The sequence below is a fragment of the Phoca vitulina genome, unplaced genomic scaffold, assembly GCF_004348235.1.
Source record: "Phoca vitulina isolate PV1807 unplaced genomic scaffold, GSC_HSeal_1.0 scaffold13, whole genome shotgun sequence".
In the NCBI taxonomy this organism is placed as follows: domain Eukaryota; kingdom Metazoa; phylum Chordata; class Mammalia; order Carnivora; family Phocidae; genus Phoca; species Phoca vitulina.
Window position 1 is genome coordinate 11,293,897 of NW_022589716.1, and position 19,043 is coordinate 11,312,939.

At 43.9% G+C, this 19,043-nt stretch overlaps 1 protein-coding gene across 2 annotated transcripts in view; it reads right to left on the reverse strand.

Moving 5' to 3' along the window:
* CHDH (choline dehydrogenase) overlaps positions 1-19,043 on the reverse strand; it is a 34,609-nt gene that overhangs the window by 15,233 nt on the left and 333 nt on the right. The window lies entirely within an intron of this gene.

Here is a 19,043-nt window from a genome sequence, read left to right on the forward strand (position 1 = left end):
TAATCAAGTGGGATATATCCCAGGGATGTAAGGATGGTTCAATATTTACAAATCAATTAATCTGATACACCATGTTAACAAAATGAAGGATAAAAATCATATCATCTCAAAAGATGCAGAAAAAAACATTTAACAAAATTCAACATCTATTCATGATAAAAAAAAAAACTCTCAACAAAGTGGGTAGAGAGGGAACATACCTCAAGATAATAATGGCCATATATGACACACCCAGCTAATGGGTGAAATAGCCAACAGCCAATGGTAAAAAGCTGAAAGCTGTCCCTCTAAGATCAGAAACAAGAGAAAGATGTCCACTCTTACCACTTTTATTAAACATAGTACCAGAAGTCCTAGCCACAGCAATCAGATAAGAAAAAGAAATGAAAGGCATCCAAATTGGTAAAGAAAAAGTAAAACTGTCATTATTTGCAGATGGCATGATACTATATATAGAAAACCCTAAAGATTAAAAAAAAAACAACCCTATTAGAACTAATAAATGAATTCAGTAAAGTTGCAGGATACAAAAATTACTATATAGAATGCTGTTGAGTTTCTATACACTCATGATGAACTGGAAGAAAGAGAAATTAAGAAAACAATCCCATTTACAATTGCATCAAAAAGAAAAAGATACCTAGAAATAAATTTAACCAAGGAGCTCAAAGACCTGTACTCTGAACTATAAGATCTCAATGAAAGAAACTGGAGATGACACAAAGAAATGGAAAGATATACCAAGGTCATGGGTTTGAAGAACTAATATCCTTAAAATGTTCATACGTCCCAAAGCAATCTACAGATTCAGTGCAATCCCTATCAAAGTAACAATAGCATTTTTTACAGAACTAGAACAAATAATCCTCAAATTTGTATGGGAACCCAAAAGATCCTGAATAGCCAAAGCAATCTTGAGAAAGAAGAACAAAGCTGGAGGTATCCTGCATCCAGATTTCAAACTATACTACAAAGCCATAGTAATCACAACAGTATGGTACTGGCACAAAAACAGACACATAGATCAATGGAACAGAATAGACAGCCCAGAAATAAACCCATGTTTATGGTCAATTAATCTATGACAAAGGAGGCAAGAATATCCAATATACAAAAAAAGACAGTCTCTTTAATAAATAGTGTTGGGGAAATGGGGCAGCTATGTTGAAAAGAATGAAACTGGGCCACTTTCTTACACCATACACAAAAATAAACTCAAAATGGATTAGAGACCTAAAGTAAGACCTAAAACCATAAGAAAAAAATACAGCATAAGAAATATAGTCAATAATACTGCAATAACATTGTATGGTGACAGATGGTAACTACACTGAAAACTACTGTGAGCATTTTGTAATGATTTAATTCTTGAATCACTATACTGTAAACCTGAAACTAATATAATATTGTATACTTACAACTAAAATTAAAAATAATAAATACTGAGGCATAAAAGAACACAAAAAATAAATGACTCATTATTAAGAGATAAAGTAGTCAACAGAACCAGACCAAGGGAGGACCCATCCAGATGTCAGAACTGTCAAAGACTTCAAAATAACCAAGTTTCACATTTTACAAGATTTAGTTGAAATGGTGGACAACATGTTGAACAGATAGGCGATTGCAGCAAAAATTGGAAACTTAAGAAAGGGACAAACAGAAATGCTCAAAATAAAAAAATTATCAGAGGGGAGCCTGGGTGGCTCAATCGTTAAGCGTCTGCCTTTGGCTCAGGTCGTGATCCCAGGGTCCTGGGATCAAGCCCAGCATCGGGCTCCCTGCTCAGAGGGGAGCCTGCTTCTTCCTGTCCCTCTGCTTACTGCTCTGCCTACTTGTACTCTTTCTCTCTGTCAAATAAAATTTTTTAAAAATTATCATGAAAACAATGGATCGTGGATCACCACATCAAAAACTAATGATGTATCGTATGGTGACTAACATAATAAAATTTAAAAAAAAAAGAAAGAAAGAAAATAAAAAAGGTATAGTTGTCAGATTAAACCCCAATAAAAAATAAAAATAAAAAATTTAAAAGGTAAAAAAAATTATCAGATATGAATAATTTATTTGGTTACAGCAGAGAAGAGAGTAAGTGAAAATGCAATTAGGTTAATAGGAATTATCCAAATGGAAATAATATAAAATGGAGAAAGAGTGAAAGAGAGAGGAATAGAGACAGAACAACTAAGAGCCACGAGATGGTATCAAACTATCTAGAGTTAAGATAATTGGAATCCCAGTAGGAGAGGTATAAAAGGAAAAAGGAGAAGGGAAAGGCAGTGGTGGTGGTGGGGGGTGGTGAGAGGAAGAAAGGGAGAGAGAGAGAAGGACAAAGAGAAAACAGAGGAGAAAATATATTTAAAGAGATCACTGCTGAGACTTTTCCAAAATTAATATAAGACAAAATATCCCAGGATCCAAGAAGCTTAGAACATCCAATGCAGAATAAATTAAAAAAAAAAAAAAAACACATCTAAGTACATAATAGTCAAATTGCTGAAATCCCAAGAAAAAATCATCAAGACAGCCAGCCAAAAAAAGAAACATGCACAGAGGAATAAATATAAGAGTGACAACAAACTTCTCATCAAAAAACATGCAATCTAGAAGATAATGGAGTGACAGCTATAAAATACTGAAATGGGGGGAAAACTCCAGTAAACTTACAACTCTCTATATCCAGTGAATCTATCTTTCAAATATGAAGGAGAAAGACATCTTCAGAGAAACAAAAGCTGAGCGAATATATTGCCAGTGGATCTGCACTGCAAGATATGCTAAAGGAAGTTCTTCAGGCAAAAGAAGTATGACACCAGCTAGAAATTTCAATGAAGAGCAATGGAAATGGTAAAAATGTGGGTGTATGAGTTTCTTATGACTGTGGTAACAAATGACCATAAACTTGGTGACTTAAAACAACACAAATTTTTTCTTACAGTTCTGGAGGCCAACAATTTGAAAACAGTTTCACTGGGCTAAAGTCAAGGTATCAGCAGGGCTAGTTCCTTCTAGAAGCTCTCTAGAGGAGAAGCCATTTCCTTGCCTTTTCTAGATTCTGAGCGTCACCTGTATTCCTTAGCCTCTTGCTTCTGTTGTCACATCTTCTACTTCTGTACTTGTATCTCCCCCTTATTAGGACACTTGTGATTACATCATTGGGACCTCCTGGATAATCCAGGATCATCTCTCCATCTCAAGGTTGTTTATCTCATCTGCAAAGTCCATGTTGCCACACAAGGTAACATACCCACAGACTCCAGAGTTAGAACATGGATATCATGGAAGGCAACTGTTAAGCCTACCACAGTGAGTCAATACAATACACTTTTTCCCCCTTGTTTTTATTTCTATTTTTTAAGCTAGGAATTATATTTTTACTCAAACATAATTAACATACAGTGTTATGTTAGTTTCAGGTGTACAATATAATGATTCAACAATTCTATACATTTCTCAGTGCTCACCAAGATAAGTGTACTCTTACTCTTAACAATAGAGAACTGAGGGTTGATGGAAGGAGGGGAGTAGGGGATGGGCTAAATGGGTGATGGGTATTAAGGAGGTCATTTGTTATGATGAACACTGGGTGTTATATGTAAGTGATGAATCACTAAATTCAACTCCTATACACTATAAGCTAACTAGAATTTAAATAAAAACTTGAAAAAAGCAAAAAAAAAAAAAAAAAAATTAAAGAAATGAGCCCGGTGATGGGTATTAAGGAGGGCACGTACTGCATGGAGCACTGGGTGTTATAGGCAAACAATGAATTGTGGAACACTACATCAAAAACTAATGATATGGGGCGCCTGGGTGGCTCAGTTGGTTAAGCAACTGCCTTCGGCTCAGGTCATGATCCTGGAGTCCCGGGATCGAGTCCCACATCGGGCTCCCTGCTCGGCAGGGAGTCTGCTTCTCCCTCTGACCCTCCTCCCTCTCATGCTCTCTGTCTCTCATTCTCTCTCTCTCAAATAAATAAATAAAATCTTTAAAAAAAAAAAAAAAACTAATGATATAATGTATGGTGATTAACATAACAAAAAAGAAAGAAATGAAATGTAATCCTACTGAATCTAGTTTACAGCAGTTATAAAGAATTTTTATAATAAAAACCTTCCTTAAAAAAAAGATAAGTGTACTCTTAATCCCCTTTAACTTTTTCACCCATCCCCCCACCCACCTCCCTTCTAACATATAAAATGGAATATTACTCAGCCATAAAAAAGAATGAATTTTGCCATTGGCAACAACATGGAGGAATCTAGAGGGTAGAATGCTAAGTGAAATAAGCCTGAGAAAAACAGATACCATATAATTTCACTCATATGTGGAATTTAAGAAACAAAACAAATGAACAAAGAAAAAAAGAAACAAAAAACCAGACTCCCATTATTTTTAATCTCTTCAGAATATAATTGAGTATCTAAAGCTAAACTAGTAAAATATACAATAGGGTTTATAATATATGTGGCATTAAAATGTATGTAACAATAACAGCACAAAGAATAGGATGGGGAGAAACAGAAGTATACTTTTATAAGGTTTTTATACCATACACAAAGTGGTTCAATATTATTTGGTATACTGTGATAAATGAAAGATATATATTGTAAACCTTATCACAGTCATTAAAAACTAAATAAATCAAACATGAATTCCAGCTAATAAGTCAATAGTGGAGGTAAAATATAAAATAATCAAAAGAGGTAGTAAAAGAAAATAAAAAGAGATAGGAAAACTCAAATATATGCTGTCTACACAAAAAAAACTACTTTCAATATAAAGACTTAATAAAAAATGGAAAAAAAAAGATGTACCACATAAACAGCATATCAAAACAGTATATAAAAACAGAATTAGAGTGGCTATATTAATATCAGACAATGTAGACTTCAGTACAAAGAATATTACTAAGGTTAAGAGGACATTTCAAGATGACAAAGGGGCCAATTTATCATAAAGACAAAATAATTCTAAATGTGTATATGCCTAGTAGGGCTTCAAAATCATGAAGCAAAAATTGATAGAACTGAAAGGAGAAATGAATAAATAATCACACTTGGAGACTTCAACACTCCCCCTTCTCAGTAAGAGATAAAACGTCTAGGCAAAAAATCAGTAAGAATACAGAAAACTTAACAATATTATGAACTAAATTGACCTAATTAACACTTATTACTGAACACCCAAACAACAGCAGAATACATGTTCTTTTCAAGTATACTTCATTAAGGGAGACCTAATTCTGGGCCATAATAAAAATCTCAACAAATGTAAAAGGGCTGAAATGATACAAAGTATGTTCTCTGTCCACAAAAGAGTTGATTTAGAAATAAATAAAAAATATATATCTGAAAAACCCATAAGAAATTAAGCAACACACTTCTATATAACCCATGAGTCAAAGAAGAGATCACAAGAGAAATTAAAATTAGCACATGTCTGAACTGAATGAAAATGAAAACACAAGAGACCAAAATGTGTGGAATTCAGGTGAAGCAGTGCTTTGAGGAAATATATGGCATTACAATGCTTATATTAGAAAGGTCAGATCTCCAACCTATACTTTTACCTTTAAAAAGTCAGAAAAAAGAAAATCAATCCCACAGTAATCATAAGTAATAAACATAACAACAGAAATAAATAAAACTGAAAACAAATTTAAAAGTAGAAAAAATAAAACCAAAATTTGGTTCTTTAAAACAATAAAATAATAAACCTCTACCCAAAGAAAAGAGAAGGAACACAAATTACCAACATCGGCACTGACAGAGGAGGTATCATTACCTATTCTATAGACAGTTAAAAGCCAATAGAAGGATAACATAGAAACTTTGTGCCAAAAAAATGTGATAATTGAAAGACAGATTCTCAAAGCTGACTCAAGAACTATGTTACCTAAATAGCTACACATATCTATTAAAGAAATTGAATTCATTATCTAAACTCTTCTCACAAAGAAAACTTTGGACTTCATTGGTAAAATCTAAGAAACATCCAAGATGGAATAATACCAATTCTATAGAAAAATAGAGAACAGTTTCCCACTTATTTTTATAACGCCAGCATTAACCTGTTACCAAAACCAGACAAAGCCATCACAAAAAGACTACAGACCAACATCCATCGTGAACTGAGATGCAAAAATCCTTAACAAAATTTAACAAATCAAATCCAGCAACATACACTATAACCAACTAGAGTTGAATCCAGTGATGCAAAGTTGGCTCAACAGTAGAAAACTAATCAATGTATTTCATCATATTAAGAAACCAAAAAAAGAAAAACCATGTGATCATCCTATTGCAGAAAGCATTTGGCGATATTCCATATTCCATCCATAAAATCTCTGTGTACTCAAGGAACGAAAGAGAACTCCCTGATAAAGAGCATCTATGAGATACCTACAGCTAGCTTTGTACTAATGGTCAAAGGCTAAAAGCTTTCCCCCTGAGGTCAGGAACGAGGCAAGGATATTCACTCTCACCACTGTTTATTCAACATTGTGTGAAGGTTCTAACCAGAATTTTAAGGTTAATTAATTATTATAAAAGTAAAAGGCATACAGATTAGAAAGAATTATAAATGTCCTTATTTACAGATAACATGATCATCTACATAGAAATCCCCAAGGAATTTACAAAAGCGACTGGAATTAATAAGTGAATTTAGCAAGGTCACAGGATACAAGGTCAACATACAAAGGCAACTGTATTTTTATATGCTATTAACAATTGGGCAATTTAAATGTCAAAAATGTAAGAAAGACTGAGTTTATTTTTGATGCTTGACCACTGACAGCTTTAAGCTCCATCCCTCCCTCTCGCCCTATATCTGGGCAAGTCAATAAGAAAGCCCTGGCATTCCTGTCCTGTTGTGGGGGAGGGGGTGGGGAGTAGTTCAAATCCTGCAACTCGAACCCATATATAGGAATCTCCACCTTGGTCCCACTCCCTAACCATAATAAAAACCAGAGCCATTTACCCTTCCCTTCACTCAAGCTATCCCAGACCAACTTGTGTGTCAGCACTACTCTCCCCCGAAAACCCCATTATGGAGAAATAAGCCTTTTCACAGCCTCTTGATATATGTGTGGTGTCATCAGTCTCAACATTCAAATTCTGGGTGGTGGTAGGGTAGGGTTGATCCCATCTTCTGTGGGGCAACCACAAAATAAAACAATACCATTTTCAAGAGCATCAAGAAATATGAAATATTTAGGAGTAAATTTAACAAAATACGTGCAAGACTTATACAATGAAAACTATAAAACTGTTGATAAAAATTAAAGATAACCTAAATAAATAGAAAGAGAGAGCATGAACAGGAAGACCTAACTTTGTTATGATGTCAATATTCTCTAAATTGATTTATAGATAAGATGCAATGCCAATCAAATCTCAGCAAGATTTTTTTTTTTTTTAGAAATTGACATGCTGACTTCAACATGTATATGGAAATACCAAGGCCATAGAAAGTTGTAGTCGATTCATACAAAGAAACTCCACAGAACAGTGAAAATGAAGGGACACAGAACTTCACATCAACACAAATGAATCCTAGAAATATATTCAAATATAAAAGGCAAACTATGCATGGTATGACCTAAATAAAGCCTTTATATAAATACAGTTTTAAAACATGTAATTCCTATGTGTACCCAACATCAGAGCCCCAAAATATATGAAGCAAACATTAACAGATTTGAAGGGATTAACAGACAATTCTACAGGAAGTGGAGACTTCTATACTCAGATTTCAATGATGGACAGAATAACCAGATAGATCAATAGGCAATAAATGACTTGATTAACACTACAATCCCACTAGTAGACCTCTACAGAACACTCCACGGAACAGCAGAACAGACATTCTTCTCAAGTACACATGGAACATTCTTCCAGAACAGACATATATTAGGCCACAAATCTTAATAAATTTTTAAAAAGATTGAAATTATACAAAGTATCTTTTCTAATCATAATGGAATGAAAATAGAAATCAATATCAAAAGGAAAACTAGAAAATTTACAAATATGTGGAAATTAAACAACACACTCTTAAACAACCAATTTGTCAAAGAAGACCTCACAAGGGATGTTAGAGACAAATGAAAATGAAAACAATACACCAAAATTTATGAGATGGAGCAAAAGCGGTGCTAAGAGGGAAATTTTTAGTTGTAAATGCATACATTAAAAAAGAAGAAAGATCTCAAAAAAACAAACAAACAAACCCCTAACTTTACATCTTAAGGTACTAGAAAAAGAAGAGCAAACTAAACCCAGAGCTATCAGAAGGAAGGAAATAATAGATTAAAACAGAGATAAATGAAATAAGGAACAAAAAAACAATAGAGAAAATCAAGCCAAAAGTTGGTTCTTCAAAAACAAAGACAAGCCTTTAAGTAGATGAGATAAGAAAACAGAGAGAAGACACAAATTAGTAAAATCAGATATGAAAGCGGGGACATCTCTACTGTTTTACATAAATAAAAAGGATTATAATAGAGCACTATGAATAACTGTATGCCAACAAATTAGATAACCTAGATGAAAATTCCCAACAAATTCCCAGAAATATACCATCTCCCTAAACTGAATCATGAAGAAACAGAAAATAGGAATAAATCTAGAATTAGGATGTCTGAAATAAAGTTTAAAGAAAGGAAAATAACGAGTGTTGACAAGGATGTAGAGAAACTGGAACTCCTGTGCACCGTTGGCTGGAGCATAAAATGACACAGTCACTGCAAAAAAAAAAAAAAAAAAAATTGGGCGGGTCCTCAAAAAGTTAAACATAGAATTACCATATGATCTGGCAGTTCCACTCCTAGATATATACCCAAAAGAACTGAAAGCAGGGTCCCAGATACTTGTACTCCGGTGTTTCCAGCAGAATCATTCATAATAGCAGAAAGGTAGAAAGAACACAAGTGGCCATCAAGAGGTGACTAAAGGAGCAGGGTGTATCCATGCAACAGAGTATTATTCAGCCTCAAATAAGAACAGAATTCTCATACATGCTACAACATGGATGAATCTTGAAAACACTATGTGAAGTGAAATAAGTCAGTCACAAAAGGACAACTGTTGCATGGTTCCATTTATATGAGAGAAATTCGAAGAGACGGAAAGTAGGTTCGAGGTGACCAGGGGCTGGCGGGGAGAGGAAATGGGGAGTTACAGGCACGCCTCTGAGATATGGCAGGTTTGGTTCCAGATCAATGCAATAAAGCAAACATCACAACAAAGTGAGTCAAATGAAGTTTGTGGTTTCCCAGTGCGTGTAAAATTTGTGTTCACCCTATACTGTAGTCTGTAGAGTGTGTGATAGCATTATGCCTAAAAGAACCAATGTATATACCTTAATTTAAAAATATATATGTATTTTTTTTACTAAAAACTGCTAACAGTCATCTGAGCTTACAGAGAGTCTTAATCTCTCAGCTGATGGAGGGCCCTGCCTCCATGTCGATGGCCGCTGACTGATCAGGGCAGTGGGTGCTGAAGGCTGGGGCGACTGTGGCGATTTCTTAAGTAGGGCAAGACTTAAGAAGACTTAAGAGAAGTCTGCCGCACCAAGTGACTCTTGCTTTCACAAATGCGATGCGTAGCATGCGATGCCTCGGATGGCGTTTTACCCACAGTAGAACCTCTTTGAAAACTGGAGTCGATCTTCTCAAACCCCACTGCTGCTTTATCAACTCAGTTGATCTGCTATTCTAACTCCTTTGTTGTCGTTTCAAAAATCATCACAGCATCCTCACCTGGAACAGATTCCAGCTCAAGAAACCACATTCTTTGCCTACCCCCTAAGAAGCAACTCCTCATCCGTTCAAGTTTTACCATGAGATTGCAACAACGCTGTCCCGTCTTCCGGCCCCACATCTGATTCTGGTTCTCCTGCTGTTTCCACCACATCTGCAGTCACTTCCTCCACGGAAGTCTTGAACCCCTCAAAGTCCTCCGGGAGGGCGGGAATCCGCTTCTTCCAAACTCCTGTCCATGTTGATAAAGCTTATCGTCTCAAGAATCACACATGTTCTTAATGGTATCTAGGCGGTGAATCCTTTCCAGAGGGTTTTTAATGGACTTTGCCCAGATCCATCAGACGAATCACTGCCTGTGGCAGCTATAGTCTTACGAAGCATAGTTCTTAAATAATAAGACTCGACAGTTGAAATTACTCCACGAACCGTGGGCTGAAGAATGGACGTTGTGTTAGCAGGCAGGGAAACAACATGAATCTTGTTGTCTCTCTCCAAGAGAACTCCTGGGTGACCAGGGGCTCTGTTAATGAGCAGTCATATTTGGAAAGGAATCTTCTTTTCTGAGCAATAGGTCTCAACAGTGGGCTTAAAATATTCAGTAAACCATGTTGTAAAGAGATGAGCTGTCAGCCAGGCTTTGTTGATCACTTACAGAGTAGAGATAGCATAATTCTTCAGGGCCCTAGGACTTTCCAAATGGTAAATGAGCCCTTAAAGTCACCAGCTACATTCACTCTTAAAGAGAGAATCAGCTTGTCCTTTGAAGCGTGGAAGCCAGGCCTTCACTTCTCTTCTCCAGCTATGAAAGCCCTAGATGGCATCTTCTTCTGATAGAAGCCTGTGACATCTACACTGAAAATCTTTTGTTTAGTGTAGCCACCTTTTTTTTTTTTAAAGATTTTATTTATTTACGTGACAGTGAGAGACACAGCGAGAGAGGGAACACAAGCAGGGGGAGTGGGAGAGGGAGAGGGAGAAGCAGGCTTCCCTCGGAGCAGGGAGCCTGATGCGGGGCTTGATCCCAGGACCCTGGGATCATGACCTGAGCCGAAGGCAGTTGCTTAACCGACCGAGCCACCCAGGCGCCCCAAGCTGAGCTAGATCTTTCCGGATAATTTGCTGCAGCTTCTACATCAGCGCTTGCTGCGTTACCTTGTACTTTTATGTTCTTCCCTTCTACCTCATGAACCCACCTCTGCTCGCTTCAGACTTTTCTCCTGCAGCTTCCCCACCTCTCCCAGCCTTCACAGAATTGAAGAGAGTTCGGGCCTTGCTCTGGATGAGGCTTTGGCTTAAGGGAATGCGGTGGCTGGTCTGATCTTCTTTCCAGACCACTCAGACTTTCTCCATAGCAGCAATAAGGCTGTTGCACTTTCTTATCGTTCGAGTGTTCACTAAAGTAGCACTTTTAATTTCCTTCAAGGACTTCCTCTGCGTTCACAACTTGGCTAACATTTGGCTCAAGAAGCTTGGCTTTCGGCCTAAATTTGCAATATGCCTCTCTAAGCTTCATCATTTCTAGCTTTTGATTTAAACTGAGAGACGTGGATCTCTTCCTTTCAGAGGCCACTGCAGGGTTATTAATTGGCCTAAGTTCCATATTGTTTTGTCTCAGGGACTAGGAAGACCCAAGGAGAGGGAGGGAGAAAGGGAGTGGTGGGTTGGTGGGGCAGGCAGGACACACAACATTTACAGGTTAAGTTCCCCATCTCACATAGGCTCGGTTCATGGTACTTCAAAACCCATGACAACAGGAACAACAAAGATCACGGATCACAGATCCCCAGAACGAACAATAAAGTTGGGAATACCGTGAGAATTACCAAACTGTGACACAGAGATATGCGGTGAGCACATGCTGTTGGAACAACGGCAACAACAGACTTGCTCGACGCAGGGTTGCCTCAAACTTGCATTTGCGAGAAACAGATCTGCGAAGCACAATAAAGCAAAGCGCAGTAAAACGAGGTATGCCCGTACTGTTTTGCAGGTACAGAACTTCTGTCTGAGGTGACGGAACATTTTGGAAATGGAGAGTAGTGATGGTTGCACAACATTGTGAATGTACTTAATGCTACTGAATTGTACACTTAAAAATGGTTAAAATGGGGGGCGCCTGGGTGGCTCAGGCGTTAAGCGTCTGCCTTCGGCTCAGGTCATGATCCCGGGGTCCTGGGATCGAGCCCCGCATCGGGCTCCCTGCTCGGCGGGAAGCCTGCTTCTCCCTCTCCCTCACTTGTGTTCCCTCTCTTGCTGTGTCTCTCTCTGTCAAATAAATAAATTAAATCTTTATAAAAAAATGGTTAAAATGGTTAATTTTTATGTTACATATATTTTGCCATAATAAAAAAAAAAAACCCTCCCGTATCTTATACAATTCTGGATGTTGTTGAGGGACTCAAAACTATGACTGAGAAAAGTATAAAGAAGCCCAGGATATTGCCTCTGAGTAGGGTGGACAGCTCCACTGAAGGTCTGAAATAATTGATAATAAAAGTCGACAGGGTTAGGAAGCAACATGGCACCTTTACCAGGAGGCACCAAGCCTACTGTGGAGAAGTGAAGACAGGTCCCTTATTCATGGGGTGACGGCAGGTCACTTACTCTCCTTGACCCCAGTCACTCCAAACCCCATCTCCTATCACAGCTCTGCCTCCAACACCCCCCTCCTTATGCCCCCCATGGAGGGACCTTTAATTGCTCCCAAAGTTCTGGGTCTGACCTTCAACTAGGCATGCATCCCTCCAGCCTCTGGGCAGGGGCAGACTAAACTGGGGCCCATCTGTCTGGTGCCCACCTCTGTTGAAACTGGGAAAGTCCCTCAGGGTGCCTCTGTCTCCCTCCCCTGCTCTCCCAGAATCCCTGGCCCAAGATTTGCTGAATAATGGGGACAGGAAAGTACAGGGCGCTCTCACTTCCCTTCTCAGGAGGCACATGGTCTAGCTCTCTGCCCCATGGCCAGGGGTGGGGTGGGGTGGGCTTTCCTCTTCTTTCCTGGCAGGCTGGGTACCCAGGCTCCAGGCCGCTCCTCCCCAAGAGCAACATTTCCCTGTTCCTGAGACCCATCTGAGGGGACCAGCTCCCTTCTCCCCTCAGAAGGCAGGTTTGGGGCAGGTGCGGGGGGGGGGGGGGGGAGGTCGAGCAGAGGCGTCACTCAGGCTTCTGGCTCACAGTGTTGCAAAGTGACAGGTCCTACAACACACTCACTGTGCGCAACGGAATAAGGGGTTGCAGAGGGACAGCTCACTGCCCAAAGGGAAAACCTTGGGAGCAGGGACCCCCTTATCCCTAGTGCAGTGCCCTCTTAAGCTTCCAGCCCAGGTGGGTGGGCAGACTGACCCTCAGGGGGCAGGAGTGACAGGGAAGTAGCCCTTTCCACTTTGCTGGGCTACCTGGGCTGGGAAGGAGTTCCCTGGCATTGGCCGTGTGGAAAGTGAGGGGTGGGGCGGAGGTAAGGAACCAGAGAAAGCCAAGACAGCTCGTGTGTCCACCTGAGGGAGTGTGTGTGTGTTAGGGGGTGGGTGGGGAGTCCTACCACAGGTCAGGTGGCATCCGAGGCTTCCTTCTGAGTCTGGGTGCCTATACCCCTGACTCGCCCTGGTTCCTGGGACCAACCCTGGCTCTGTTTAGGGTCCTGTCTGTCCACTCCTGGGCTCTGAGCAGGAGAGGAAGGGGCAAGAGGAGACTTCCATCTGTTCTGCTCCCCAGTCCAGGGGAGAAGACCCTCGTGCCACACTGGTCTCCCTGGGGCGCAGGGCCGCCACACCGAGCCACCCTTTCCCCCCGGCCAGTCCGCTTGGAGCTGGCCACCAGGTCCCTGTGGCACTTCTGTCTGCGAAGCAAGGCTTCGGTCAGTTCAGGCGCCCACCTCCAACTCCAGTGAGGGACACAGCAGACGGGCCGAGCGCAGATGACAATCAATGAGGGACAACGAATGCAGGAGCCACCTCACCCTATGAAGTACTGCTAGAGGTTTTTGTCAGCGTCGTACTTGGCAGCAACTAACAATTCTCATTTCAAATTCTAAAATCAGTAGGTAAATACGTGTATTGAATAATGTGCCAAATTTCACGGTCAGAATTTCTTGCAGAATGATAAATTTCCAGGTAATTGTGAGCTCGTGACCAGTGCACAACAAGTTTGATAATTTTGGTGGAGTCAAATTGCAACAGAACTGTGCCCAGAATAAAATGCCTACCTGGCATCTCAGCAGTGCCCACACTTGGGACGCAGTCTGTCTCCAAAGTCACACAGCTGGAGAACTGACCAAACCTTCTGGAACAACACTTGTAACAGGTTCTTCACAATTTCTTGGCATGCACGCACACATGGTGTGTGTGTGTGTGTGTGTGTGTGTGTGTGTGTGTGTGTGTCCACTCCAGCTTCTGGCCTGTGCAGTGTACTGGGCTAGGGTCAGACTTTTTGGGCCACCGAAGTCCTGGCCTTCGTTGGTAACCCAAGAAGAGATGACAGAACTCTGGGGAGGGAGCAGGCAGTCTCTGCCAGGCTTGAGGCACAAAACCTGCTTCAACCTTCGAGAAGCTCCACCAGGGCAAGGCCAATGACAGCGATTCTGCTTTGGGCACAGCTGCAGAGTGTGTAAACCTTTCCGAAAGGGGATGGACACATCAGGACTTTAAAGGGGCCGCCCTCTGTCTCCACAATCTCACTTCTAGGAATTTAACCAGAAGAGAACTCTTCACGACTATGAGAAAGCAAGCAGAAGAGGTCTGTCCCCCAGTCGTTTATGCTGGCAAGCAATGATAAAAACCTAACTGTCCACCAAGAGGGGGTGGCGGAGTGAAAGAATGGGCCCATCCACATGAAAGGACCTGTGAAGCCCTTTAAATAGTGACCGTGTAGCCTGGTCCCTCCAGCCACAGCCTGAGCAGACCCGAGCACCAAGCTCGGCTCCCAGTGACCATGGAGGCCCTTGATGCCCCAAGGCTGGCCCTGTCCCCGGAAGTACTGCCTTCACAACTGGCGCTGTGCTCTCGGGCCAGGATGGTGACAACAGTCACCCCACATCTGGGGGGCCCCCCATCCAATCAGGAGAGACACCACACCTACGAAATACCCTTGCCAAAAAAATCAAACCCGAATCTGCTCACACTTGTGGATCCACCCACCAATTCAGAAGAAAGTCAGAGGAGCACAGAAAAGGCCACCCAGAAACCCCACAAGGGGAATGCCATACATCTCTTCAACAACAGATGCCAGCGAAAAATAAACAAGACAGAGGGAGAGGGAGCAAAATCTTGTGAATAACGGATCTTACTTAGATCCTGGGAATGTGAACAGCGGCTGGATTTTTGAGGCAGTTAAGAAAATCCCTGCTTGTCAGGTGGGACACTGGCCCTGTGGGTATGCTGTTTGAAACCCACCTCCCACCCAGATTTGCCCGGATTCAGGAGCGTCGGCCACCAGCGCCAGCCCACACGCAGCCGTGGAAGCGCAGAACCGGAAGTCAGAGTTGAGAAACTCTTAAGAGCAATTGCACACAGTGGCTTTATGTCTATTGGGTGCCCTCGTAAGATAATGGGCTTTCCAAAAAGGAAAGGAGCTGCTGGTCAAGATCCTTGGCTTGCAGCCCCAAAGCGGTCACCACTCGTGGTTTATTTAGCCCCTCTGGATCTCAGTTTTCTCATCTATAAAATGGGAACAGAGCCACCTCTTTTGTAGGTTTGTTGGGACAGCAAAAGGAAGTAAGAGCCAAAAAAACACCCTTCAGAAAATGAAAGGTGCCAAGCCAAAGCACGTGGCGACTTTGTCACATTCCCAGGGTGGCCGGGGTCCTGTCCTCGCCCTACTCCCCGCATAGCTCCACTCACCCTGCTTCCTCCTCCGTCGAGTGCCACCATGGCCAATAACAAGATCACTGATAATAGACTAATTCATGTATCACTGGTCAAAACTAGATCACCAACCCTGCTCTGTGCGCTCAGCGTCTCCGGTAACCCTCCCGGAGCGGTGTGGGGCCGACTTCAGCACCTCATGGACAGATGGGGCTCTGGGAGAACAGCGGTCCCCGACCCCCCGTGTCCCGACCGGCTTCGAGGTCACAGCGTCACACACACGCAAGCTCCAGCGCGAGTGCACATGGGCCGGGACCTCGCGGGCCTTCCTCCTGGGACAGGCAGGAGTCCGGGTCCTGAGCCGTCCCCAGCCCGGCCCCTCCTCACTGCAGCAGAGCAGATGACCACCACTGTGTGGCTCTGCGGGGAACACGGGGGTGCGGGCCTTCCGTGTGGCTTCCCGTCCCTGGCTCAAAGCACACATTACCTTCGACCCTGCAAAGCTCAACCAGCGGAGCAGAGGGGTCAGAGGGCTACCCAGGGCAGAGGTGCTCCCAACAGCCCCATGTCCCAGCACAGGCGGGCTGCTGGGGCCCTGGGAAGCAGCCCAGAAACTGCTTGCTCTTCACGAGACGATGAGTCCACTGTTGACGGGCCAGGGCCTTGATTAATATTTGCAAAAGGAGCAAAGTGGAAAATTCCATCTGGGCCGAGGTGGGGCACGGGATGTGTCAACAACCTCAATGGCCTTGTTCTCTCAGGGATGGACCAGGCAGAGAAACGAAGGCCTGATAAAGGTGACAGAACCCGAGGTTGTCGCTGCACTTGGGTCCAAAGGAATTTCCTTACTTGGATTGCAGAGGTATTATTTTGGCTGTCTGTCCTGCCTTCCCTGCCCCCAAATTTACACAGCATCTTGAAATCCTTCAACTTTCTCCCTATCTCTTCAGAGTGTCCCCACAGCCCTGCCAGGCCAGCAGGGTAGAAGTCAGCCCCAGGTTATAGATAGGAAAACTGAGGCTCCAAGACACCAAGAGCTTCACCCAAGGCCAGGGGCTGGAGAGTGGCACGCCAGGCAAATCCGGCATCTCGGCCGCCCCCGGCAGCACAGAGCCTGTCCTGGGGAATGTGGAGTCAGGTGCCCCCGGGGACTGGACAGGGCAGCCTTCCGGGCTCCAGTAGAGGCCCTGACCGTCACTCCTCCAGAGGAGGAAGAGGAGAAAGAGGAAGAAGCCCAAACCGGCTATCCTGGGCAGGCAGCTTTGTAAGCACCACCTGGCAGGAAGGTGCGCATCATTTGTGCGTTCAAGCATTTAGCGGTGCCTCCGAAATCCCGGGACAGGAAGGCACGCTGCGTGGCGGCTCTCTGAGAAACCCAGAACGGGCGCAATTCGTGCCTGAAGGGGTAGGGTCAGAGTACCTCCAAAGGTTACTTCCCTCACAGGCTCAAGTCACCTCTGCGAGCTGATGTCACTTCACTGTCTCCTCCGCCCCGTGGGACAGAAAAGGAACCTGAGGCTCTGAGAAGCAGTGACTGGCCACACAGAGAGAGAGGAAACGGAGACCACTGGGTATTTAGTGGCCCTGCCCCCGGTTTAGAAAGCCACAGCGTTATTGGGCTTAGGTAGTCAAATAAATGGTGTCCTTTTCAGCAGGGCCCTCAAAGGCTGCATGCTTGATCAACAAGGACCTCTCATGAAGGACACTTTTTGGAATGACCTTCCAAGCCAGTGTGGACCCCCGAGAAGACAGGCAGGACAGCTTGCTTGTCCGCAGAGAACACCAGCTGTGGCAGGGCCCTCCCGCCATGCCTCACCTTGCAGTCCTGTCTGCAGAACCGGTCATGGGCATCATCACCATCCGGGAGCCCCAGCACTGTGCCCCCCACACCCCCTGCCCAGGTTCCCTCCTTCCACCCCCCCACCGCATGCTCAGTGACCTCCACACCATACTCACCTCCCCCCTTCACCCACCAGCCCCTTCCCCTGTAGAAGGAACCCCCGCCTCTCCTTTTCTTAAAACCAACCCCCCTGACCCCACTCCAGTCTCTGAACCCACTTCCTCCCATGCCCGTCTTCTCCCTTCTTGCCAAAACCACCCCTGACTGCCAGTGACGTAAGCCAGGCCAACCCTGACCTCTCTGCCCCATTGATCCGTGAGGGCTGCTCCCTCACCCCTGGGTTTTCTCTCCCCCCCCTTTATATGTCTGACTCACAAATCCTATCTCCCGGTTTCACCTCTGCATGCCTGCTTGTCCCTGAAACCCTCGCCCTCAGTCCCACACTCCCACGGCAAGGCCTGCTGGGGCACTCGGCTGTATAAATCCAGCATAGCTCTGAGCCTGGCCCACGACACAGGCTCAGCTGGTCACTGAGGGAATGCATACTGGGTAGCAGCTACCTCCCTGCTGGTACCCCCTGCCCTGCACAGCCACCCAGGTGGTCTGTATAAGGCTTAAAACTGTCCCCCCACCTAAAAGTCTGCTGTCATTCCTTGGCACCGCCGGACAAAGTTCACGATCTCCACCTGGCCAATGAGATTGTCTCCATCGGCCATTTCATGGCAGGGCGGGCACACGTGCCCTTGAACGTGCACTCATCTCATTCATCCTTGGTCCAAGAGCGCCCATCAGCCAGCGCCTGTGTGTCATTCACCTTTGCACCCCAGTACTGCCACCCTGCAGGTGTTTGCTGAGAAGACAGATAACTATCTGGGCTGGAAATGGTCTCAGGGACCACAGGGCTCAAAGCAATTCAGAGAGGTTGAGTAAGGGGCCCAGGGTGAGCCAGCCCCAGGCAGGGATGAGCCAACAACCTCCCCTGAGCCACTCTTCCTGGTCAGGAACTAGATCAATCCTCTAGAAACGTCACCTGGAGCCTCACGTGTACGCAGGCCAGAGCCTCAGGTGACCTTGAGGCTGGGTCCAGTCCATGTAGGCCCAGATCTGAACCCCACAGGTGAGTCAGGCCTAGCACACAGTAGGACCTCAGCAAAACCAGCTGCTTGACAAAGTCAACCTCTCTCCAGCTGACAACTCCCTCCATAAGTCTCACTGCCCTCTCTAGGCCTTGGTCTCTTCATCTGTACAATGGCCTGCAAATTTAAGTGGCCTTGAGCTGGTCACCCTAACCTCGTCCTTTGCAAACAGAGGGGGCTGAAGCAGCGGAGTTCCAAGCTCTGCGGTCCACTGTTAGCCCAACTAATTTTTGTTAACCTGTCCTCAAATCACTGTGTCTCAAAAGATGGTTTCAGCAGCCAGCGGGCGTCAAAACTACCAGGGGCAGAGCCCAGCCCGGACTGAGGGGTCCCCTCGCAATCTGAGGGCGGGCCCAGGATTTGCATTTAAGGCGGCGCGGAGACGCGGAGGCAAAGCGAAACCCGCGCAGCGCGGCTGCGAGTCCACAGCAACGCGGGCTTCCGCCTTCGGAGACCGAAGAGTTAGTGTCAGACCTCCTTCTGTGGAAATAAACACA